Source organism: Mesoplodon bidens (assembly GCF_964165515.1).
Source record: "Mesoplodon bidens genome assembly, chromosome: 4".
In the NCBI taxonomy this organism is placed as follows: Eukaryota; Metazoa; Chordata; class Mammalia; order Artiodactyla; family Ziphiidae; genus Mesoplodon; species Mesoplodon bidens.
The window spans coordinates 36,083,418-36,110,017 of NC_138160.1; the positions used below are offsets into that span (position 1 = coordinate 36,083,418).

The window sequence follows — 26,600 nt, forward strand, 5'->3', positions numbered from 1 at the left end:
AAGTACACTACTATTATTGTGTTACTGTGGATTTCCTCTTTTATGGCTGTTAGCAGTTGCCTTATGTATTGAGGTGCTCCTATGTTGTGTGCATAAATATTTAGAATTATTATATCTTCTTTTTGGATTGATCCCTTTATCATTATGCAGTGTCCTTCTTTGTCTCTTGTTATAGTATTTATTTTAAAGTCTATTTTGTCTTATATAAGAATTGCTACTCCCACTTTCTTTTGATTTCCATTTGTGTGGAATATCTTTTTCCATCCCCCCTCACTTTCAGTCTGTATGTGTCCCTAGATCTGAAGTAGGTCTGTTGTAGACAGCTTATATATGTGTCTTGTTTTTGTATCCATCCAGCCAGTTGATGTCTTTTGGTTGGAGCATTTAATCCATTTACATTTAAGGTAGTTATCGATCTGTATGTTCCTAGTACCATTTTCTTAATTGTTTTGGTTTTGTTTTGTAGTTCTTTTCCTTCTCTTGTGTTTCCTGCCTAGAGAAGCTCCTTTAGCATTTGTTGTAGAGTTGGTTTGGTTCTGCTGAATTCTCTTAGCTTTTGCTTGTCTCTAAAGGTTTTAATTTTTCCATCAAATCTGAATGAGATCCTTTCTGGGTAGAGTAATCTTAGCTCTAGTTTTTTTCCTTTCATCACTTTAAATATGTCCTCCCACTCCCTACTAGCTTCCAGAGTATTGGCTAAAAGATCAATTGTTAACCTTATGAGGATTCCCTTGTATGTTAATTGTTGCTTTTCCCTTGCTGCTTCTAATATTTTTTCTTTGTATTTAATTTTTGATAGTTTGATTAATATGTGTTTTGGCATGTTTCTCCTTGGATTTATCCTGTATGGGACTCTCTATGCTTCTTAGACTTGATTGACTATTTCCTTTCCCATATTAGGGAAGTTTTAAACTATAATCTCCTCAAATATTTTCTCAGTCCCTTTTTTTCTCTTCTTTTTCTGGGACCCATATAATTCAGATGTTGGTGCATTTAATATTGTCCCAGAGGTCTCTGAGATTGTCCTCAATTCTTTTCATTCTTTTTTCTTTATTCTGCTCTGCAGTAGTTATTTCCACTATTTTATCTTCCAGGTCACTTATCCATTCTTCAGCTGCAGTTATTCTGTTATTGATTCCTTCTAGAGAATTTTTAATTTCATTTATTGTGTTGTTCATCATTGTTTGTTTGCTCTTTAATTCTTCTAGGTCCTTGTTAAACGTTTTTTTTGTATTTTCTCCTTTCTATTTCCAAGATATTGTATCATCTTTGCTCTCATTACTCTGAATTCTTTTTCAGGTAGACTGCCTGTTTCCTATTCATTTGTTTGGTCTGGTGGCTTTTTACTTTGCTCCTTCATCTGCTGTGTTTTTCTCTGTCTTCTCATTTTGCTTAACTTACTGTGTTTGGGGTCTCCTTTTTGCAGGCTACACGTTCTAGTTCCCATTGTTTTTTGGTGTCTGCTCCCAGTAGATAAGGTTGGTTCAGTGGGTTGTGTAGGCTTCTTTGTGGAGGGGGGTCGTGCCTGTGTTCTGGTGGATGAGGCTGGATTTTGTCTTTCTGGTGGGCAGGACCACATCTGGTGGTGTGTTTTGGGGTGTCTGTGACCTTATTATGATTTTAGGCAGCCTCTCTGCTAATGGGTGGGGTTGTGTTCCTGTCTTGATAGTTGTTTGGCATAGGGTGTCCAGCACTGTAGCTTGCTTGTCTTTGAGTGGAGCTGGGTCTTAGCATTGATATGGAGATCTCTGCGAGAGTTTTTGCCCTTAGATATTGCAAGAGACCTGGAGGTCTCTGGTGGACCAATGTCCTGAACTCAGCTCTCCCACCTCAGAGGCTCAGGCCTGATATCCAGCCACAGCACCAATACCCTGTGAGCCACATGGCTCAGAAGAAAAGAGAGAAAAAGAAAAGAAAAGAAAAGAAAAGAAAGAAAGAAAGAAAGGGAGAAAGAAAGGAAAGAAGAAAGAATAAAATTAAGTTATTAAAATGGAAAAAATTATTAAAAATAAAAAATTTAAAAGTATTAAAAAAAAAGAAATAGAGAGAGCAAGAAGAGAGCCACTGAACCAAAAAACACATTCACCAAAGGTGACAAGTGCTAGAAAGTATACTTAAAAATAAAAAAAAAGGAAAAGGACAGTCAGCATCCTAGGAAAAATGGTAAAAGCAAAGCTATACAGACAAAATCACACAAAGAAGTATAAACATACAGTTTCACAAAAAGAGAAAAAGGAAAAGAAATGTGTATATATATATGTATAAAAAAAGAAGAGAGCAACCAAATAAATAAACAAATCTACTAATGATGATAAGCTTTAAATACTAAACTAAGATAAACATAAAACCAGAAACAAATTAGATGCAGAAAGGAAACCCCAAGTCTACATTTGCTCCCAATTGCCTCAATTTTGGGATGATTAGTTGTCTATTCAGGTATTCCACAGATGCAGGGTGCATCAAGTTGACTGTGGAGATTTAATCTGCTGCTCCTGAGGCCCCTGGGAGAAAATTCCCTTTCTGTTCTTTGTTCACACAGCTCCTGTGGTTCAGCTTTGGATTTGGCCCTGCCTCTGTGTGCAGGTTGCCTGAGGGCAACTTTTCCCTGCCCAGACAGGATGGGGTTAAAGGAGTGGGTGATTAGGGGGCTCTGGCTCACTCAGGCCTGGGAGAAGGGAGTGGTACGGAGTGCAGGGCGAGCCTGAGGTGTGACATTGCACCAGCCTGAGGCACGACGTGTGTTCTCCCGGGAAAGTTGTCCCTGGATCACAGAACCCTTGCAGTGGCAGGTTGCACAGGCTCCCGAGAGGGGAGGTGTGGATGGTGACCTGTGCTTGAACACAGGCTTCTTGTGGCTGCAGCAGCAGCCTTAGTATCTGATGCCCGTCTCTGGTGTCCACACTGATAGCTGTGGCTCGCGCCCATCTCTAGAGCTTATTTAGGCGGTGTTCTGAATCCCCTCTTCTCGTGTACCCCAAAACAATTGTCTCTAGCCTCTTAGACAGTTCCACACTTTTCTCCGGACTCCCTCCCAGCTAGCTGTGGTACATCAGCCCCCTTCAGGCTGTGTTCACACAGCCAGCTCCAGTCCTATCCCTGGGATCTGACCTCTGAAGCCCGAGCCTCAGCTCCCAGGCCCCACCCGCCCCAGCATGTGAGCAGACCAGCCTCTCAGGCTGGTGAGTGCTGGCCAGCACCAATTCCCTTTGTGGGAATCTCTCCACTTTGCCCTCTGTACCCCTGTTGCTGCACTGTCCTCTGTGGCTCTGAAGCTTCCCCCCCACCCACCCCCCATCTCTTCCAGTGAAGGAGTGTCCTAGTGTGTGGAAACTTTTCCTCCTTCACAGCTCCCTCCCCGAGGTGCAGGTCCCATCACTATTCTTTTGTCTTTGTTTTATTTTTTTCTTACCCTACCCAGGTACGTGGGCAATTTCTTGCCATTTGGGAAGTCTGAGGTCTTCTGCCAGCATTCAGTAGGTGTTCTGTAGGAGTTGTTCCACATGTAGATGTAGTTTTGATGTATTTGTAGGGAGGAAGGTGATCTCCACGTCTTTCTCCTCTGCTATCTTGAAAGCCTATTCATTTGTTTTTACCTTATTTTCCCCTTATATTTGATTTTAACGTTTTCATTTTATATATATATATATATTTTGTATATTTATTGGAGTATAATTGCTTACAATGTTGTGTCCATTTCTTCTGTACAACAAAGTGAATCATCTATATGTATACATATATCCCCATATCCCCTCCCTCTTGAGCCTCCATCCCACCCTCCCTATCCCATCCCTTTAGGTTGTCCCAAAGCATTGAGCTGATCTCCCTGTGTTATGCAGCAGCTTCCCACTAGCCATCCATTTTACGTGTGGTAGTGTATATATGCCAATATACTCTCACTTTGTTCCAACTTCCCCTTCCCTGCCTGTGTCTTCGAGTGCATTCTCTACATCAGCGTCTTTATTCCTGCCCTGCCACTAGTTTCATCAGTACTGTTTTTCTAGATTCCATATATGTGTGTTAGCATACGGTATTTGTTTTTCTCTTCCTGACTTACTTCACTCTGTAAGTGATGGACTGTAGGCCCATCCACATCATTACAAATAACTCAATTTCATTCCTTTTTATGGCTGAGTAAGTTTTAACTTTTTCAAATATTTAAAAGAATAATAAAATTCAAAATACCAAACTATATTAAAAGGAATACTTGAAGAGGTTACATTCCCTTTTCCTTTCATCTCATCTCCACACACTCCATGTAGATAACCAATTTCATTAGTTTCTGGTTTAACATTTTTTTCCAGTTCTCTAACCTTTTGTTTGGCTGTGTCCTTGCATCCATCTATTGAGTTCTTAATTTCATTTATTGTATCTTTAAATTCCAGTGTTTGTGTGGACATTTTAAAAATAGATTCTACTTCTTGGCTGAAATTTTTCATCTTCTCCTGTATTTTCTTGAATGTATTAATAATATTCAATATCCCTGTGTAATAACTTCAATATCTGGATCTCCTATAGATCTTTCTCCTAGTTTTCAGTCATTTGGTCTTGTCTTCTGGTATGTCCAAAGAGATGAAAGACATCAAACCAGAGATTAAAGAGACACTAAAAAGTAAAAATAAAATCACACTTTAGGCACATCATAGTCAAACTGCTGAGCAACAAAGATTGTTTAGATTGAATGCAGGACCTTGCTTATAAAAAAGCATTTCAAAGTCAGAGATCCTATCTTTCTCCAGAGAGAATTTGCTCTTATTTCTGGGTTGCAGCTTATCTAGGGCAAGTTACCATAATCCCATCAAAGACTACTGTGCTTCAAGGCTCTATTTCAGTTTTTTTGAGGGCTGATCTGTCTCTGATTCTCCTACTCTTAGGATCCAGTCTTCTGGGGTCTCAAATGCAATATACTGGGGTATTTGCCAAGGCTCTCCTATCTTGGCAAAACTTGAACTCTAAAATTGTGTCACTAAAACTCTAAGACTGCCAGAAACTCTACTCAGCTTTTCAACCTCCCAGTTTTAGGAGAAAAGGAAGGTCACATGGTTTGGTTAACTTCTTTTTACTTACCTTCTATATCATATCTTAGCTTCTTAAGTCTTGATAGTAGTAGTAGTAGTTCTCTAATGCCTTCAAACATTAAACAAAATTTTTTTACCCAGTTTTTCTAGTTGTTCTCTTCAGGAGGGTTAGTCTTTTATAAGCTAATCCAGCAAGACCATAATGAGAACCCTTAAGACAATATTTTACTGATGTGAATTCTTTCTAGGTTTAATTTTGTATTAAATATTAACCAATTAATATAGTACTAAGAATTTTTTATGGTGGGAGAATCGAGGGAAACTTTACAAAATAATACTGGGAATCATCTGGAAGATTAAACATCTGAGAATTGATGTGAAAAAATTTTAAAGGAGGCAGTAACAAACTTGGGATGTAGTTTATCTAATCCTGCCATATTTTAGATATTTTTTTGGAGTTAGAAAAATGGAAGCCATTTGATACTGGAGATCAAACAGGTAGATTAATAGAACAGAATTCAAAAATAGATCTAAAATAAAAGTAGAAATTCTAATTTTATATTCCTGTTGGTTCTGTTTCCCTGAAGAACCCTGACTAATACAGATTTGGTATCTGGAAGTGGGATGCTGCTGTAACAAATACCTAAAATTGTGAAAGTGGCTTTGGAACTGTGTAATGGGTAGAGACTGGAAAAGTTTGAGGTGCATGTTAGAATACAACCTACATTCCCTTTAAAGGGCCGTTGGTAGAAATATGAATGATAAGTTCTTCTGGTGAAGTCTCTGATAGAATTCAGGAACATGTTAGTGGAAACTGGAGGAAAGAGGATCCTTGTTATAGAATGGGAAAGTACTTGGCTGATTTGTATTCCAGTGTTTTGTGGAAGGTAGAACCTGTAAGCGATTAAATTTGATATTTAGCTGATAAGACTTTTAAGCAAAGTGTTGAAGGCACTGCCTGGTTTTTCATTGCTGCTCATAGTAAAATGTGAGAGGAATGAGGTAAATTGAAAAAGAAATTGTTATGAAAAATGGAACCAAAACTTGAAAATTTAGAAAATTCTGCATTTCCGTATTGCAAAAACGGATAAAGTATGTACTAGAAGAGAAATCAAGGGTATGGCTGGATAATCATTTGCTCTAAAGAGATTATGGGTGTGATTTATGGAAGCAACCAATCCACCATCTCAGCAGAAATGCTGCCAGCTTGGAATGAAAGGGAAGGAGGCAGGACAAAACGAAGTTTTCTCTGGCTGCCTCGGCATCCCCTTTGACCTAGCATTTACAATACCAGGAACGTACACTCTAAATATGAGAAAGAGAAAAGCAGCTCCTGGCATCCCAACTGACACGTAGCTAGAACTCTGGGTTGTTAGGAGTTGGCCTGATGCTCACAGCTAGATCATGTTCTCCTGTGGGACATACACATTCTCACAAAATACCAAAGTAAGACAAGGTCATTCTAAGAACTTGATAAAATGAGGCAAAATAAAGCTATTTTATAATTTTGTGTAAGTGTAGACAAAAACTATCTCTGTGCAAAACAAAAAATACCAAATATCCCCCTCTCCTAGCTAATGTAAGTGACTGCTGCTTCTTACCCACCTATAGCTTTAACTTCTTTCCAGTAAGCCCTTTCTATAGATAAGATTTGTTGAGATACCCAGCTACAGAATTATTCACGATTTTTGACAACACCCAATCTAGAGCTAATCCCCCTTCTTTGGACCTTCTACAAAATCACCCGTGGTGTGTTTTCTCCCTCACTGCAATGAGTAATAAACCCAATTTTTTGACCTGTATATATGTTCCTGGTGGTCTTTGGCTGGAGGTAAATGACAGATATTAGTCAAGAGTACATCAAGTAGAATGATATTCACTACAGTAATGTTTATAAAGCAAAATACTGTAAAATAAACTAAAGGTCCATCAATTGGGAACTGATAAAATAAATTCCAGTACCCCTTTTGAATGGAATATCATGCAGCTATTTAAAAGAATGAGGTAAATCTATGTGTGCTGATATAGAAAGATCTCTAAGTTATCAAGTGATAAAGCCAAGTACAGAAAAATGTGGACATTATGGTTCAATTTTAGAAAGTAATTGTTTCTAAAATTGCCATTTTAGAAATTAGAATTGCACATTTAAAGTATCTATATATTATTTCATTAAAAAATAACAATATGAAACCCAACACATGTTAACATATATATTTTATGAAAAATAATTATTTTTCCAAAACAAGAAATAAATTAGTGAGAAGTGTCATTATTTTACATTTTTGTAAATTATATTAGTATCTGTCTTAATAGAAGACAAGTTGATTCAAATATCTGCTTTTGTATTAAATTTGTTGCAATATAACATTTTGTTTGAAATATTGGAAGAAAACTTGGTCCCATAGAGATATGTAGTTTGAAAAAGGGCAGAATATTTTAATAACCATTTCAGATAGTTATTATATACTTTTTTAAATTTTATTTTATTTACTTATTTTTTATACAGCAGGTTTTTATATTTTATCTATTTTATACATATTAGTGTATATATGTCAATCCCAACTCCCAATTCATCCCACCACCACCACCACCCGACCCCACCCCCACTTCCCCCCTTGCTGTCCATACGTTTGTTCTCTACAACTGTGTCTCTATTTCTGCCTTGCAGACTGGTTCATCTGTAACATTTTTCTAGATTCCATATATATGTGTTAATATAAGATATTTGTTTTTCTTGTTCTTACTTCTTTCTGACAGACTCTAAGTCCATCCATGTCTATGCAAATGATCCAATTTCATTCCTTTTTATAACTGAGTAATATTCCATTGTGTATATATATATATATATATATATATATATATATATATATATATATATATATATATATATACACCACATCTTCTTTATCCACTCGTCTGTTGATGGGCATTTAGGTTGCTTCCATAGCCTGTTTATTTTAAGTAGTGCTGCAATGAACATTAGGGTGCATGTGTCTTTTTGAATTATGGTTTTCTCTGGGTATATGCCCAGTAGTGGGATAGCTGGGTCATATGGTAATTCTATTTTTAGTTTTTTAAGGAACCTCCATATTGTTCTCCATAGTGACTGTATCAATTTACATTCCCACCAACAGTGCAAGAGGGTTCTCTTTTCTCCACATCCTCTCCAGCATTCTCTGTTTGTAGATTTTCTGGTGATGCCCATTCTAACTGGTGTGAGGTGATACCTCATTGTAGTTTTGATTTTCATTTCTCTAATAATTAGTGATGTTGAGCAGCTTTTCATGTTCCTCTTGGCCATCTGTATGTCTTCTTTGGAGAAATGTCTATTTAGGTCTCCCACCCATTTTTTGATTAGGTTGTTTGTTTTTTTGATATTGAGATGCATGAGCTGTTTATATATTTTGGAGATTAGTCCTTTGTCCATTGTTTCATTTGCAAATATTTTCTCCCATTCTGAGGGTTGTCTTTTCATCTTGTTTATAGTTTCCTTTGCTGTGCAAAAGCTTTTAAGTTTCATTAGGTCCCATTTGTTTAATAGTGTCGGTCTTACAGTTTGATGTTTAACCCATTTTGAGTTTATTTTTGTGTATGGTGTTAAGGAGTGTTCTAATTTCATTCTTTTACATGTTGCTGTCCAGTTTTCCCAGCACAGCTTATTGAAGACACTGTCTTTTCTCCATTGTATATCCTTGCCTCCTTTGTCATAGAGTAGTTGACCATAAGTGCATGGGTTTACCTCTGGGATTTCTATCCTGTTCCATTGATCTATATTTCTGTTTTTGTGCCAGTACCATACTGTCTTGATTACTGTACTTTTCTAGTATAGTCTGAAGTCAGGGAGTCTGATTCCTCCAGCTTTGTTGTCTTCCCTCAAGATTGCTTTGGCTATTTATGGTCTTTTGTGTCTCCATACAAATTTGAAGATTTTTGTTCTAGTTCTGTAAAAAAATGCCATTGGAAATTTGATAGGGATTGCATTGAAGCTGTTGATTGCTTTGGGTAGTATAGTCATTTTCACAATATTGCTTCTTCCAATCCAAGTATATGGTATGTCTCTCCATCTATCTGTGTCATCCTTGATTTCTTTCATCAGTGTTTTATAGTTTTTTGAGTACAGGACTTTTACCTCCTTAGGTAGGTTTATTCCTAGGTATTTTATTCTTTTTGTTGCAATGGTGAATGGGATTGTTTCATTAGTTTCTTTTTCTGATCTTTCGTTGTTAGTGTATAGGACTGCAAGAGATTTCTGTGCATTAATTTTGTATCCTGCAATTTTACCAAACTCATTGATTAGCTCTAATAATTTTCTGGTAGCATCTTTAGGATTATCTATGAATAATATCATGTCATCTGCAAACAGTGACTGTTTTACTTCTTCTTTTCCAATTTGAATTCCTTTTATTTCTTTTTCTTCTCTGATTGCCATGGCCAGGACTTCCAAAACTATGTTGAATAATAATGGTGAGAGTGGACATCTTGTCTTCTTCCTGATCTTAGAGGAAATGCTTTCAGTTTTTCACCATTGCAAATGATGTTTGCTATGGGTTTGTTGTATATGGCCTCTATTTTGTTGAGGTATGTGCCCTCTATGCCCACTTTCTGGAAAGTTTTTATTAGAAATGGGTGTTGAATTGTGTCAAAAGCTTTTTCTGCATCTATTGAGATGATCACATGTTTTTATTGTTCAATTTGTTAATATGGTATATAACATAGATTGATTTGCATATATAGAAGAATCCTTTCATCCCTGGGATAAACCCCATTTGATCATGGTGTACGATCCTTTTATTGTGCTGTTGGATTCTGTTTGCTAGTATTTTGTTGAGGATTTTTGCATCTATATTCATCAGTGACATTGGTCTGTAATTTTCTTGTTTTTGTACTATCTCGGTACTAGCTCTTCTCTAAACGTTTGATAGGATTCATCTGTGAAGACATCTGGTCCAGGGGTTTTGTTTGTTGGAAGATTTTTAATCACAGTTTCAATTTCAGTGCTTGTGATTGGTCTGTTTATATTTTCTATTTTTTCCTGGTTCATCCTTGGAAGGTTATACCTTTCTAAGAATTTGTCCTGTTCTTCCAGGTTGTCCATTTTATTGGCATAGAGTTGCTTATAGTAATCTCTCATGATCTTTTGTATTTCTGCAGTGTCTGTTGTAACTTCTCCTTTTTCATTTCTAATTTTATTGATTTGAGTCCTCCCCCTCTTTTTCTTGATGAGTCTGGTTAAAGGTTTATCAATTTTGTTTATCTTGTCAAAGAAACAGCTTTTAGTTTTATTGATCTTTGCTATTGTTTTCTTTGTTTCCATTGCATTTATTTCTGCTCTAATCTTTATGATTTTTTTCCTTCTACTAACTTTGGGTTTTGTTTATTCTTCTCTAGTTCCTTTAGGTGTAAGTTTAGATGTTTATTTGAGATTTTTCTTGTTTCTTGAGGTAGGATTGTATTTCTTTAAACTTCCCTCTTAGAACTGCTTTTGCCACATCCCATAGATTTTGGATCGTGTTTTCTTTGTCATTTGTTTCTAGGTATTTTTTGATTTCATCTTTGATTTCTTCTGTGGTCTCTTGGTTATTTAGTAACGTATTATTTAGCCTCCATGTGTTTGTGTTTTTTCCTGTTTTTTCCCTATAATTAATTTCTAATCTCATAGTGTTGTGATTGGAAAAGATGCTTGATATGATTTCAATTGTCTTAAATTTACTTAGGCTTGATTTCTGACCCAAGTTGTGATCTACCCTGGACAATGTTCTGTGTGCACTTGAGAAGAAAGTGTAATCTGCTGTTTTTGGATGGAATGTCCTATAAATATCAATTAAATCTATCTGCTCTGTTGTGTCATTTAAAGCTTCTGTTTCCTTATTTATTTTCATTTTGGATGATCTGTCCTTTGGTATAAGTGAGGTGTTAAAGTCCCCCACTATTACTGTGTTACTGTCGATTTCCCCTTTTGTAGCTGTTAGCAGTTGCCTTATGTATTGAAGTGCTCCTATGTTGGGTACATATATATTTATAATTGTTATATCTTCTTCTTGGATTGATCCCTTGATCATTATGTAATGTCCTTCCTTGTCTCTTGTAACATTCTTTATTTTAAAGTCTATTTTATCTGATATGAGTATTGCTATTCCAGCTTTCTTTTGATTTCCATTTGCATGGAATATCTTTTTCCATCCCCTCACTTTTAATCTATATATGTCCCTAGATCTGTAGTTGGTCTATTGTAGACAGCATATGTATGGGTCTTGTTTTTATATCCATTCAGCGAGCCTGTGTCTTTTGGTTGGAGCATTTAATCCATTCATATTTAAGGTGATTATTGATATGTATGTTTCTATGACCATTTTTTTAATTGTTTTGGGTTTGTTTTTGTAGGTCCTTTTCTTCTCTTGTGTTTCCCAATTAGAGAAGTTCTGTAAGCATTTGTTGTAGAGCTGGTTTGGTGGTGCTGCATTTTCTTAGCTTTTTTTTTTAACATCTTTATTGGAGTATAATTGCTTTACAATGGTGTGTTATTTGCTGCTGTATAACAAAGTGAATCAGCTATATGTATATATATATCCCCCAATCCCCTCCCTCTTCCATCTCCCTCCCACCCTCCCTATCCCACCCCTCTAGGTGGTCAGAAAGCATGGAGCTGGTCTCCCTGTGCTATGTGGCTGCTTCTCACTAGCTATCTATTTTATATTTGGTAGTGTATATATGTCAGTGCTACTCTATCACTTCGTCCCAGCTTACCCTTCCCCCTCCCTGTGTCCTCAAGCCCATTCTCTACATCTGCGTCTTTATTCCTGTCCTGCTCCTAGGTTCTTCAGCACCTTTTTTTTTTTTTTAGTTTCCATATATATATGTGTTAGCATACGGTATCTGTTTCTCTCTTTCTGACTTACTTCACTCTGTATGACAGACTCTAGGTCCATCCACCTCACTACAAATAACTCAATTTCATTTCTTTTTATATCTGAGTAATATTCCATTGTATATATGTGCCTCTCTTAGCCTTTGCTTGTCTGTAAATCTTTTGATTTCTCCATCAAAGCTGAATGAGATCCTTTCCGGGTAGAGTCATCTTGATTGTAAGTTCTTCCCTTTCATCACTTTAAATATATCATGCCACTCCTTTGTGGCTTGTAGAGTTTCTGCTGAGAAATCAGCTGTTAACCTTATGGTAGTTCCCTTGTATGTTATTTGTCATTTTTCCCTTGTTGGTTTTAATGATTTTTCTTTGTCTTTTATTTTTTTCAGTTTGATTACTATGTGTCTTCGTGTGTTTCTCCTTGGATTTATCCATCCTGGGACTCTCTGTTCTTCTTGGAGTTGGGTGGCTATTTCCTTTCCCATGTTAGGGAAGTCTTCCACTGTAATCTCTTCAGATATTTTCTCGGGTTCTTTCTCTCTCTCTTCTCCTTCTGGGACCCCTATAATGCAAATGTTGTTGCATTTAATGTTGTCCCAGAGGTCTCTTAGGCTGTCTTCGTTTCTTTTCATTCTTTTTTCTTTATTCTGTGCTGCGGCAGTGAATTCCACCTTTCTGTGTTCCAGATCACTTATCCATTCTTCTGTCTCAGTTATTCTGCTATTGATTCCTTCTAGTGTATTTTTCATTTCAGTTATTGTATTTTTCATCTCTGTTTGTTTGTTCTGTAATTCTTCTAGGTGTTTGTTCTTTAATTCTTCTAGGTCTTGGTAAACATTTCTTGTATCTTCTCAATCTTTGCCTCCATTGTTTTTCCAGGGTCCTGGATCATCTTCACTGTCATTATTCTGAATTGTTTTTCTGGAATGTTGCCTATCTCCACTTCATTTAGTTGTGTTTCTGGGGGTTTATCTTGTTCCTTCATCTGGTGCATAGTCCTCTGCATTTTCATTTTGTCTATCTTTCTATGAATGTGTTTTTCATTCCACAGGCTGCAGGATTGTAGTTCGTCTTGCTTCTGCTGTCTGCCCTCTGCTGGATGAGGCTATCTAAGAGGCTTGTGCAAGCTTCCTCTATGATATATTTTTTAATACTATTCTAAAACTTGATAAATTTTTCCTATTCCATTACAGATATACTCAAAGTGAGAGGTAGACTGGAGGACTATTAAAGTCTTCCAGTCTACCTCTCACTTTGAGTATATCTTTTATCCATGCATGATTCTGTCAATCAAGCATTGGTCATTTGGAAAATACTCACTGTGTCATGCAGATCTTCCAAATGTTGACATATTTTATACAATACAAAAAAATTGCTGCATTTATTATTATCTGCACTGATCTCATCAAAAATTCTTTAAATATTGGTAGGCTATTATGCTGATAGTGGCAGACAGATATTTTGCAAAATTCTAATTTTCTCTTGTAACCTTCAGTTTTATCACTGGCAATAAATATTGTCAGTTGTTATCTGTGAAGTGATAATCTGAATTATCATAATTTGTTTTAGTCTTTTTTCAAGTAAAAAATAATTTCATGAAAAAATGCTTGTTTATCTCAAAATTCAAAAATTGTACTTTCCTTGAATAGTCATCAGTTTTGGTATGTGGTAGAGGTGCTTTATGTGTAATGTCTATTTTTTTCACATAGAATAGTAAACACTTGTGTGATCACAGGTTAAGATTTCATAAATTCTTTTTTTGGTTTTTACTACTTCATCAAGAATATTCTTAAATAAAACTCTTTGTTTTTTCCTGTGAATACATGGCAATGAGGAATATAATTGTTACTTTAGGTACTTCTACCTGATTCATGCTGAGGTGCCAGCAGTTTTACTGACCACTGTTTTTGCACTATCAGTGCAAGTGTAAACACAGTAACAAAGGTAAATTACATTTTAATATCATCATGAAAATAGGTTTGATCTAAATGGGTCTTGGGTGGAGTTCCTATAGGGGTATGCGACCATACTCTCTGAAATGCTACATCAGAATATCAATTAAAACTAGGGAATAGACACAGTTATATCACACCATTTAAACTGAAGTATTCAAAAGTAAATAATAGATTATAAATTCGATTAAATGGGTAGAAAATTATACCATACACAGAGCTTCTTAACTTTAGTGAACCCCTGAAAATACACACAGATGTAAAATTTGCATACAGGCTTCTGGAAATGATCTGTGGATCCCAGGTTAAAAACTTGTCCATAGGTGCTAGGCATTACTCTTCATAATTTTTGTCTCTCTCAATTTCATTTTAGCTTAGACCACCCTACCTCTGTCTAAAAGTTAAAATCTCGGTGTTTCATAGGTGCTGTTAGAAACATACTCAACTTTTGCAATTTCTCTTTTTGTTGAATCAACTTCAAGCAGGGAGATGCAGGCTCCTTTTTTGTTCCCCCAACTTTGCTTCAGTCCTCCTTACTTAGCAATGGCCCTGTGGTGCCTTTCTTTACTGTCATAATCACTGAAAAGGGCAATTTCACACTGCCTCAAATTGTTACAATGCTTGTTGTCAACACTTAACACTAATCCCTAAGTTTCATTTTTCTCAGTTGCCTACCATTTCACCTCAATACCTAAATCCACTCCATCAGGGTTAAAGCTGACAAACAGTAAGTCCGTGTTCAGCCTGAGTCATAACTGTAAATTATGAAATAACATTTTCTAAGAAAGTCAGTAATGCACGAGCCATAAGCATTTGCATTAGAAAGGATTACAGAAAGTACACGTATAAAAGTTAATGGCTGTGCATTGTGCCAATCCTTTATAGTTGAGAGGACATATTATAGAGTCTAAAGCTTCCACAAGGTTCTCAAAAATAGTGGGGAAAAAGTAAAATCAGAGAACTTTACATACATATGAAGGAAGATCAAGACTTCAGGATGAAACAAAGTTCATCAAATATGGCTCTTTTCCACTTTTCTCTATTTTCCAAATGTTTTATAAACAGCCTTAATTTTTACAGAAAGTTGCTTTAATTATAAGATACCATTTTTTGGGTAAAAGATTGAGATCTTCATTCGGACTATTTGGAGTTTTCCAAAATAATATAATAATATCTCCCCAAATAGCAGGAGGTTCTTATCTGGACTTCTTATGGCATATTTCTTCTTTAAAATAAAGTTAATCTTTAAAAATATTAGGGGACTTTTGGATTCTGTCTGCAATGTTACATAATACCTTTTCTGTTCTCTGTTGCCTTTTTTTTTAGCAAAAATAAAATCTTTAAAAGAAAGGAAACAAAGGAATGTATTTGACTTTTTGTTTTCTACAGAAGCCTGGTGTTAGCATGATTCAATAAGAACTTATGAGACTCTTGCTAGACACAAGATACTTTGCTAGGATCCATAGAAAATGAACAAGATTCCTGCTATGTAGGTCATAAAACCTGGAAAGAGAGACATCTATGTTTAAAAAAAGTATGAGGTAACCTGAAATATGATCAATTTTAATAAAAATGCAAAGTTCATGGAAACAGAAAGTATCAGATAAATTCTGTTTGAGGCATCACTGAAAGATTCATGGAAAAAATGGAATTTGGGGAGGAAATTCTAGGTGAAAGTAGTGGATGTAAGGAAAGTGTTGGGAATGTTAAATGATGTCCTTCAGTTGAGAGAACTCGGTAAGGGGAAAATCAGAGAGGGTAAGACGATGTGTATGAGGGGAGCCCTCCTCACCTTGCCTTGTCCTACCTTCTCAGCCTTATCTCCTATTGCCCTTCCTTTTGCTCTCTCATTCCAGCTACTCCAGGCTTTTTTGAGTTCCTTAAACTCAGATGGTCCTCTGGCCACATGAACTTTTCCCATGCTGTTCCCTTTGTTGCATGTTTTTGCCTGGCTAAATCCTACCTATTTTGCAGATCTCAGCCCACTTACGATCCTTAAGGAAGTCTTCTGATTCATCTAACTAGGTTATATTATAACTACTCATAGTATGCTATCATTTTCCTTTGTAACAGTTAACACTTAAAATGCAACTTTATAAGGATATATGATATTTTCATTAATGCCTGTCTTTCACCAGACTAGGAATTCCAAGAAGTAGGAATGGTGAGTACTTGTGTTCATCCTTTTATCTCCAGGTCAGATCACAGTACCTGCAACATAGCAAACATACAATAAATACTTATTGAATGAATGATGAATGAAAGTGGAAATGAACTAATGATGTATAAAAAGAGGGAAGGTATGCAAGGTGACACAGTTTGCCCACTCCTACAAAAATAATGTGAATATGAAAAACAAAACATTTGCTTTTGAGTTGTGAATTTAACTACGTGTTTTTCAAGTGTTTACAACTGGTTTCCAGTGTTCTCTTGAAAACTTCATACTTTGCAATTTTGAAATTGTGCTACGATGCAAGGAATTTGGATCAAATAATTAATGAGTACCTTTGGGAGATAAAACCCTGTGGCATAATTTAAAACTTTCACTTATTTTGAGGAAAGTTTAGAATCTCCTGATTTACAAGAAAACACAGGTAATCTTTCCCACCTACCCCAGAAGAGCACAGGGCAGGCACACCATGAATGCTTAATATTTGTCAACTGGAAACATCCTCCTGTATGAGCCCCTCAGCAACTCTGATTCTTGGCCTGCCTGATTCTTCACCCATTCCATTTTTCCCCCATCAGATTGAGTAACACCTCCTCTTTAGCTATGTGCTCCCTGACCCATGGCGTGAGGTGGGGAACTTCTGCATGCAGCTCAAAACTGGAGAATGGGCTTGTGGAACCAGAAGATTTAGTACTGCAACCCAATACTCCAAATTGCCAGTATAATCCAAGACCTATAAAAATGTGATTAAAAGTGTCCTGATTTGTCTATGCTGGACCACCTAACAAGAGAGGAGGGGAAGAGAAATGACCCCAGTCCTTAAGAACCATTTGAATATGGCAGACAAGAATGCAAGAGAAACAGCTGGGAACTTCTAAGAGCTACACTTCCACAGTTTTAGGAACTGAAATGTTTTGAAAACATGTATCAAGGCAAGCCTAGTTACCCATTTAGTGAACCTGGGCCACACCCAATTTGTTTAGAAACTTAAGCAGTAGCTCTGAAATGTGGTTATATATGTAAATAGCCTGGAGTTTTTCCAATTATACATGCTTGGATCCACCCAGAGAAAGGAGTCTGATTCTATGACGATGGGGGCTAGGTACGTGTGTGTGTGTAAATATATATATATATATATATATATATATACACATACATATGCACATATATATTTTATTAAATATTAAATTTATTTTATTTCTTAGAAATAATTCTACATCAAATATCAATATATAATTTGTCATTATCATGAAAAGTTATTCTGGAATAAGAGGGAAAGACAATCTCAGAATTCACTGATCAATTATCAGGATGTTCCAATGACCAAATCAACCTCATGTTCACCTTGCTCATCTGCAGAACTCAATAATATTAATATAGCCAAATTTGCCGCACAGCTATATATATATATATTTATTTAAAAGTTATCTTTGAGAGGTGATGTTGGCTTATTATTATTTTTATTGAAGTACAGTTGACTTACAATGTTGTGTTAGTTTCAGGTGCACAGCACAGTGACTCGGCCATACATATATATATATATATGTATATATGTATATATATATATATATATATATATATATATATATATATATATATATATATATATACATATATACACACACACATATGTATATATATATTTTTGAGAAATCTTCTCAGAACATCTGAATATTATCCCTACTTAAATACTAGACTTGAACAAATTAGAGGCACTGAATATAAATCTCATCCATCTGCCCAAGGAAAATAGTCTAGATTGTATTTACCAATGGGGAAAAAGAAGATCTGTATCATTTGGATTGTTATGTAAGGGACTAGGAAAGAAGGGGGAAAAGTAGTGTTACCATTGAATCCCCTGAGTGGGACCAGGCATTGAATGCATAAGTCTCTAGGTCCAGATATTTCTCTTGTGTGAGGGTGTGGAATCGGGGAGGTGGTGAGAGGCAAGGGAATGACCTTTAGTGTAACCCCCCCCCCGTTTATAATTCCTTTTGGATAACAACAGTAAAGAAAAGGTCATTTGAGCAGTTTGGGTGGGACAAGGAATTTCTTTATGGTGGTAGCAGCAGGGATACCATAGCCATCACTGGTGACAACAGAAATTTGTTAACAGAGCACCTGTTGTTTTCCCATGGCCACTCCTGGTCCACAGATCTTAGGGAAACTAAAGTAGCAGTCACAGCTTCTATACCAAAGAAGCTGTTATTGGGAAGCAAGGCTCTACATTGGGCATTGGGGAAGTGATTCACTGGAATCGTGGCGTTATTGCAAGCTTTCCCAAGCAATTCAGTTTTCTTATATTCTTCTTGGTAGAAGAAAGCATCCACCAAAAAATTTGAGGAAAGAGCTAATCTCCCACAGTCTTGCTACATGTTTTATAATGAAAGCCAGTGTCAGATAAAATTTTCCACACATATAACATTTATTAGATAAATATTTATTTAGAAGGCAAGTATCACAGTTAATAAATATATTCTGTAAGCTTGATGAAGTTCCATTTCTATGTCCTTTAAGTTACTTAAGCATACTTGGTATTAGAGATTCATATGAGGCAGATTCCCAAGTCTGTGTCCTCTAGTGAGCATGAGGCAAACAGATATACCCAGATAGCTGGATATAGGATCTATTAGGGATCAAGCCGTGGTTGATATTCTTAATGGGTACAGGATACAGACCTTGGTGAATCCTTCTGTCTAGATAATGCAAGATTGGGAATGCCTCATTTCACCAATGAGAGCTACATATAACATCCATTATGTTATTTAGCAAGATGTTGGTTTCAGCAATGAAACCTATTTTTTTTACATTCAGTATGTTAAACATATCAATAAATTTATTGATAACCAGCGTGGCTTCTGGTACTTGACACAATGCTGGCTGACCTCTCCTAAACAGCACATTCTTGATCACACACTAACTGACTACCTCAAGATATAAAATGTTAACTGGTCCCTCTATAATATTATACTGTCTATAGCAAAGTATTTTAAAATAAATGTCCTATATTGATTTAGGAGTCTTTTGTTTTTCCAGTGAGGAGTAAACCTAAATACCTAGGATGGAGGCTTATTTTATTTAGGATACTGATAGACTCATCTCTGCTATAAAACCATATGATAAAAAAATTAATAATAATTATAACATTACTTAACATTTATCAACGAAGTAATATATTCCAAACATCGTGCAAAATATTTATATCTACCTTCTAGTTTTAATCCTTATAACAGCCCATAAGGTAGGTATTACTATCTCCATTTTGTAGATGAAGGAATTGAGGCAAAGAGAGGGTACACAATTTGACTAAGATCATGCAATGAGTATTTCACAGAATGGCTCAGTGTTCAGAAGTTTATGTATTTCTCTGTCATACCAAGGAGGTGAGTGTTATTTTCCTTTAAAGGAGATCTATTTTCTTCATCTAAAACAGCTCTCAAACCTGGCCATTTCTCTGGGTCTCCACCACCACTGGCCGCATCCAAGTCACCATTTCTCTTCTCTTCAATCCTTGAACATTCCAAGTTCTTTACCCCTCAGGGTCTCTGTAACTCACTGGGCCTCTAACTAGAAAAACTCTTCTCCCTCCCCTTTGGATGCCAAGCTCCCTCTCCTCCTTCAGGGGCCAGTACAGTGAGGCCCTCCACAAATATCCTATGCAAAGTAGACACCTCATTCCATCCCCACCAAACTACTTTCTATCATCTCATCCTGTCTGTGTCCTTCATGGCACTTATCCTAACGTGTAATTGTTTGTTTGTTTGGGCTGTTATTGTTCTACCTGCTGCGCCCCCCCTTCCAGAATTAAGTACCACAAGGACAGAGATTGTGTGTGTGGTGTTCTCTTCTCTATCCCCAGTGCATGTGACAGTGGTTGTCATAAAAAGGCCTTTTGGTGAATTCTTGAATGTTGAATGAATGATTTCAGTCAAGGCTTAACTGACATATATTAGATCTACTCTTCCTTTGAGATGTTCAAGATGAGACAGTCCTTTGGTTAACTGACTTTAATGGTGAAAATCTCTTTTAAAATTTTCAAACTGAGCTCTATAGCAAATCTTCTATGTGATTGATTTTCTAAAACTTCCCAGAGGCAAAGATCTGAAGGGAGTCTTAAAGATACTCTGATCTAATCTTCAGAGGAACAGACAGGCTCACAGGATTTTAACAGCTCTGAAATAAACAGGAGTTGTTAAATTTAAGAACTCCTAAATAGACAGGAGGACAACAAGTGTCCTTTCCCTAATATTTCTGGAACTTTCAAACTGGGGTGATCAAAAGTGGAACTTTTCAAGATATGAATTCCTGTCCCCACTCCATCCTCTGCAGATTTGGGTCTGTGGATATGTATGATTTAAAATCTTCCCAGGTAATCTGACCATCATTCTGGTTTAAAAGCCTATCTCTCCAATATCATTTATCTCTAAAGACCACACTATTCATAATAAAACACAGGGAAGAAGGGAAGGAGCAGTATCACCCTCTCACTCCCTGTCACAGTAAGATTATTGTACTTCAAAGAAGCACCAGTGCTCTTTCCCAGAACCAGTCTGAGGTATAGTTTCCAACTTCTATGCCCAACACCCAGGTACATCTTTCTGCTGCAGCTTTTAGCATGAAGCAATAATCACTTTCTCTCAGCTTTATCCTCTGAACACTTCTACTTAGGACTTTCTAACTGCCTACTTTAAGTGTCACTGCTTCCCAAATATTACTTGCTGTTCATCACTGATCCATTTCTAGGCCTTAAATGTGATTTTCAAGCAAATCCCATGCATTACACCACAGCATGACTTAAACGCACATCACAAGAAATTACCTAATTTCCAAAGACTGCAGTAAACATGAGATGACTTTGGATAGCTTAACCTATCATCTTACTTTAAAACCTTGCATCTTTAGTTTCCTTTTGTGTTACTCACTTTACACCCTCTACATGTATTCTGATTTCATTGCTCTCATTCTCCTTTTCACATAGAATTAAACATAAATGCTAATATCATTTTTTTCATTTGGCACTTAGAATTTTTAATTCATCTAATATTCCATTTTATCCAATTAGCTATTGTATGAGGTGAGTAGAAAAGATTTTTTTTCTCCCCATATTACAGATGATGATACCAAACCTAGAGGAACTCCTGCACACTTCATCTAGAGACACCATCTGGAGTCCTGGCTGTTGTGAAAAATACAAAATAAGACTTGTATAAATAGAGTGACTTTTCTTAGTGGAAAAACTCTACATCAGAAACATGAGAGTACATCCCCACTAATGTATAAATTGTAGTAATTTTACTTAAAATCTTCACAGTTTTAAGATTATTGCTAGTGGATACTAAAACTTTTATTACCCTTGAGAATGGTACCTTTTTTGCATAATATTTTCTAGTTAGCTAATTAATGAGCTACGAGAAAGTGTTTCTTTTTTGTAGTTGCCTATAATCTTGCATTTTACTGAATTCTGTCATCAGTGCTAGTACTTTTCTTTTCACTGATTTAATTGGACTTCCTGAGTAGACAATAATATTACATTTTTTTCTTACCAATTTTAATATATTGTTTCATTTAAAGAAAAATCTTATTGTATAGGTTAGAACAAGTGTCAGCAACCTTTTTCTGTAAAGGACTAGGTAGTGAATATGTAGGTTTTGTTGGGCTATATTGTCTCTGTCTCAACTATTCAACTTTGCACTTGCAGTGCCAAAGTAAGCCATAAAAAATACATTAATGGGTGACCATGGCTGTGTTCAAATAAAGCTTTATTTACAGTGTGGAAGTAGCACCAGATTAGAAATATCAGCCAATGGAAGAGAATAGAAGACCCCCAGAAACCCACACACATATAAACACTTGACAGTGGAGACACTACAGAGCAAAGAGTAAAACATGATATTTTCCATAAATTGTACTGGGACTATTTCCCTATAGTGAAAAGAAAATGAATCAGATAAATCAACCTCTGCCTCATACCACCAGAAAAACCAATTCCAAGTGAGACTTGAATGTGAAAACCAGCAAAATAAAGTTTTTAGAAGTTAATATAGGGGAATAGTTTCATTATACCAGGTAGGAGAAGATTTTATTTAAAAGGACACAAGAAATACTAACAACAAAAGAAAAAAACTATTATATTTGATTAAGTTAAATTTTAAAACTTCCTTTCATCAAAAGAAAGTGAAATGGTAAACCAGACAGTGGTAGAAGATATTTGCAACATATACACTTGACATAAGGCTTCCATCATATGTTGCATTCCTACAAATCAATAAGAAGACAGATACCCAGTAGAATCCAGTAGGAAAAAAAAATGGCAAGGGAATTTAAAAGGCAATTCATAAATTAGGAAAACAAAACAACCAAGAACGTCACATGAAAAGGTGCTCATCCTCATTAAACATCATGGAAATTCAAAATAAAACCACAAGAACAGACTGTTACTCATTCACCAGAATAGCTAAAATTAGAAGACTGAATATCAAGTGTTAGTTGTGAAGCAAGATTTAATGCAGAGAAATGCACATGTGTACCTAGGGACATGTGCAAGAATTTTCATAGTAATATTATTCAAATAGTAAAGAACTGTAAACAATTCTAATGTCCATTAGAAGTATAAAAAATAAATTTTGCCAATTGAATTTTATTCAATATATAAATGAATGAACTACAGCTATATGGAACAGCATGGGAAAAATCTCATGAACAATACAAAAGAAACCAGACATAACAGAATACATAAAGCATGATTCTATTTACCTAAATTTCAAAATCAAGTGATACTACACTATAAGGTGTTTAAGGATGAGTATTTGGATGGTAAAAGCATAAAAACTAGGAAACAACATGATATACCTAGACCTGAATCCTTTCTCTCCTACTTACCCGCTACTTATGCCACTGAAATTCTCATTATCATTTGTAAAATGAGAGTAATAATATCTACCTCTCAACGTTGTTGTAACAGTTAATCAGGATAATGCCTGTAAAACTCTGAGCATAGAGCCTGGTGTTAAGGGTTTCAGACTTTGAGAGGTAATTTTACTGTTGTCCCTCACAGTTTTGAACCAACTGACATTAGAAAAGAATAAAAATAGGGACTTAATGACTGATAAATCTGATAACCATGGTTAAACCACAATGATGTTTCAAAATTCCTTTTGGAGATGGAGTCTCCATAGGCAGCTTTAATGTCCTTAGAGCTTTGTAAGTGGAAATAGAACAAGTGAGGACATGTATCTAGGGGTCTGACAGCTTCACTCCATCTAGTGAAGAAACATCATCCAGAAGATGTCAGAATCTTTCCATCTCAACATCAGATAGATGCATACTTCTCCCATAGAAGAGGACTGTGTTATCTCATTAAGGTTCCCTCCTCATATCAGGGAAACAGGAGGGCAGTTTTCCCAAACATATGACATATACTGAAGACTCAAAACATGAACATAGTCATCATGGTTGTGAAAGTAGAAGTAGTGATTATTTTTGCTAGGATGATGATGAGACTGATGATAATTTAAAAAAATAAAATAACAGACCACCATTGAATAAAAGATATATAAGTTATAACTCTACAAAGTAATTAAAAAACAATGTTAGGAGCCAAACTGGCAGAGTGTTTCACAAGCATAAATATTCAAGTCATACCTTAAGAAATTTCTTTACACAACAGGTGTAAACAGTCATCTGGTGGCTATGACCTGGGAGTCCCAAGAAGGGGTCCTCCTGAGAACTGTCTCCTAAGCCCCTTGTCCAACAGCATATTGCTGTGTGGGGCATACCCTTTCAAACATCCGTTTCTCTGAAGACCATGGCACTAGAAAACTCCTGTTGAAAGGGTCACTAATAGCATGCATTCTTTGTTGTTCTTAATTAGACTTGAAAGTTTGATCAGTGTACCAATTAGCCACCATTTTAGAAAAAAAGCCAAAAATGAGCCATGTCCAGGAGAATGGTAAACCTGTAACTGAATTCTGATAAGAGGAAGGAGTAAGAATAGTCTGGAGCTTGGGAAGTTGACTGTTGGAAATAGTATCAAATGTGGTACCCAGGGGAGGACATCCTTTGGGTATCTCAGGCAAAGGGGAGATGAAGACAAATTTTGCATACTTCATGATTTGGCCAAGGTCTATTCCAATTTTGAGTTATTAGTTTTTAATGCCTTGATGTTAATAATGATGTAGTCTGTACATAGATAATGAATTCTGTATGAACGTAAGGAGGCAGAAGTTTATAGCATCACTGGTTTATAATGTGCACTGCTGGGAAATACATGGGACCCTAGAGACCAAATACTTCATCTTTTCCAGAGATGCTTAATGGAATGACTGAGTGGGTTGCATGTCTATTTAACGCCTTTCTTTGCTATTATTCTTCCTCTCTCCTTGTATTCCCCACACTATGCCCTATCAGAACAGTTTACTAAGCATCACCGACACAAACCTGACAAACTCTTCAGCATTTCTGTCATTCTTAATATTGTGGGAAGGTGAGAAGACTTCTCATTTCACTCAGAAGAGACATTTTGAAACGCATCTAATGGATTTAAAATACAAAAAGCAAATAGGAAAATTTACTGTTTTACACATTATACAACTTCACTCAACTCATTGATTTGTTGGTACAAGAATAAAAACGATACAGCCACTATGGAAAATAGTATGGAGGTTCCTCAAAAAATAAAAAATAGAACTACCATATGATCTAGCAATCCCAGTTCTGAGTATTTTTCTGAAGGAAGCAAAAACACTAATTTGAAAAGATTGTATGCACCTTTATGTTCACTGCAGCATTATTTACAATATCCAAGATATGGAAGCAACCTAAGTGTCCATCAACAGATGAATGGCTAAATAAGATGTGATATATATATATATATATATACATATATACACACATACATATAAGCACACACACACACATGTATATAGCAGAACATTACTCAGCCATAAAAAAGGGTGAAATCTTGCCATTTGTGATAACATGATGAACCTAGAATGTATTATACTTAGTGAAAGTCAGACAGAGAAAAACAATACCATATGATCTTACTTATACGTGGAATCTAAAAAGCAAAACAAATGAACAGACAGCCAAACAGAAACAGACTCCTAGATACAGAGGACAAACCAGAGAGGAGGGGGATGGGGAGATGAGTGAAATAGGTGATGGAGATTAAAAGGTACAAACTTAGAGTTATAAGATAAATAAGTCACAGGGATGTAATATACAGCATGTAATATACAGTCAATAATATTATAATAACTTTGTATTGTGACAGATGGTAGCTGGGTTTGTTATGGTGACTGTTTTGTAATGTATAGAATATTGAGTCACTATGTTGTACATCTGAAACTAACATGATATTGGAAGTCAGTTATACTTCAATTAAAAAAATAAGTAAAAATTAAAAAAAAAGAATAACAGGAAGTAAATCAGAAAGAGAAAAACAAATACCGTATGCTAATGCATATATATGGAATCTAAAAAAATGGTACTGATGGCAGTACCTAGTGGCAGGGCAGGAGTAAAGATGCAGATGTAGAGAATGAACTTGAGGACACAGCGGGGAAGAGGAAGCTGGGACAAAGTGAGAGAGCAACATTGACATATATACACTACCAAATGTAAAATAAATAGCTAGTGGGAAGCTGCTGCATAACACAGGGAGATCAACTAGATGCTTTGTGATGACCTAGAGGAGTGGGATAGGGAGGGTGAGAGGGAGGCTCAAGGGGGAGGATATGGGAATATAGGTATATACATAACTGATTCACTTTGTTGTACAGCAGAAACTAACACAACATTGCAAAGCAATTATACTTCAATAAAGATATAAAAAAAAGAATAAAAACAACGGCAGCAACAACAAAGCAAACGAAACAAAACTCAAAACAATAGCTTAATGTATTTATTTGCCAGGGAACACACACTGTGAAGAAATTCACTCAGTAGTACTCTAAAAGCAAAATGTCAATGTAATTTTAGAGTTGAAATATGGGGGGCATTCACAGCACTTATGCCAATTAATTAAAACTAGTACTCTGGATAGACTGAAATGAATACCTACCTCTAATTGTAATTGTTAAAATAAGTCCCACTTTTTACTTGTCAGGAAAAAGTCTTCTGTTAGCTTCGTTGAGAATCTAGTCTGCTGGGGTAGCTCAACATTCATAGTCATTTATCAGCTTCAACTAGTTAGAACCAGTTGTGTGAACCACAGCATTGGTTTTGACATCTAGGAAAGCACTGCTGTAGGTAGGTAATTTTCCTTGCACATGTATTGGGAAGAACAAATCTGACTCCATATTGGATCTGTTTCTTTTGCTTTAACCTTTGTATTCTAGTACTTTTGCTACAAGTTAATCACTAAAGGGATGTTACCTATAGCTTAAAGTATACATAATGGCCCATCTCTGGGAACCCTACCTCCCATGCCTGAACATTAAGCTAAAATACCTTTGTTTAGCTCACAGAAAACATCCTGACCAGGCCCACGTGTGAATGGCTGCAGGAAAGAAGAAATTAACAGAGGTTCAGAGTCTGGCTGGAACCAGGAGATATTTGCAACAATTTATCCCCTTTGTACTTTACCTCCTCACCTTCCC

General features: G+C 36.0%; 1 protein-coding gene across 2 annotated transcripts in view; it reads left to right on the top strand.

The window, feature by feature from the left end:
* The window catches only part of FBXO4 (F-box protein 4), a 371,317-nt gene that overhangs the window by 273,460 nt on the left and 71,257 nt on the right, over positions 1-26,600 (top strand). The gene's annotated exons all lie outside the window — the stretch shown is intronic.